The sequence below is a fragment of the Elephantulus edwardii genome, unplaced genomic scaffold, assembly GCF_000299155.1.
Source record: "Elephantulus edwardii isolate Elephantulus edwardi_28Jun2011 unplaced genomic scaffold, EleEdw1.0 scaffold00071, whole genome shotgun sequence".
In the NCBI taxonomy this organism is placed as follows: Eukaryota; Metazoa; Chordata; class Mammalia; order Macroscelidea; family Macroscelididae; genus Elephantulus; species Elephantulus edwardii.
In genome coordinates this window covers 15,384,188-15,385,134 of record NW_006399821.1, presented here as the reverse complement: position 1 = coordinate 15,385,134, position 947 = coordinate 15,384,188, and positions in this window count along the sequence as shown.

Below are 947 nucleotides of genomic sequence, written 5' to 3'. Positions count from 1 at the left end.
AGAGGTCAATGTAGAAGACTTACTAGATCATGCTTAAAAGTTTTTCTGCTACATAGCTGACTTCTTCACGTTTTTGAAATGGCATCTATTACTGGACTAAATTCTTCAAAGAATTATTCTGTAATTTTGAAAAGATACTTCATATTAGACTTTACAGAGAAATTGAAAAGATAGCCGCAAAGCTAAATCACTTTTTAAAAGTCATTTTTAAAAAGTTGTAATATAATCTGAAATGCTTAAGCAGCTTTTTTGAAAATGTCTCTTCTTGATGAAAGTAGGCCATACAATTACAGAAAGATCTTTTGTTGAATAAGAAAGTTTTTTATTTGTGGTCAGTCCTATTAAATCAGTTTGTTTGGAAAATTATATTCCAGATAACTTATTAGACAGAAAAATGTTAATGTTGAATTTTACTAAGAAAAGTTTTCATAATAAAAATCTGTCCTTAAAGTCTAAAATGTATAGCAAAGAACCAGCAGGGGGGTTACTGTGATAATGGAACTTTTTTTCTTTCCTCCTCTTCTCTATTAAAGCAGTGTTGTGTAAATAGGTGCAAACCATTTGTGAACAAAGATATTTAAAACATAGTTATTATATAGCTAAAATATAGGAAAGCATGAAATAGCATATCCCTGGAAGTCTAGAGAGTGCTTTTGAGAACTGTAGTTTTCCTTAACTATCTTCATATCTCAAAGATGTTTTCATTATGTGATTGATGTAGACTATTAGCTGTTAATATAGTGAAGATTATAATTAAAAACAGTGGAAGTTACTAGATAGTTTTGAACTTTGATGTATAGACTAGTACATGTCTCTAAATGTGCTAAATTTTGTAATCAAGTGTATATTTAAAATTAAAATACTCCCAGTAATGTTTTTTATAGTCCCAGTCATGTTGTTATATGGAATTTTGGAAATTTCTTCATCGAAACTTCCACACAAATTAA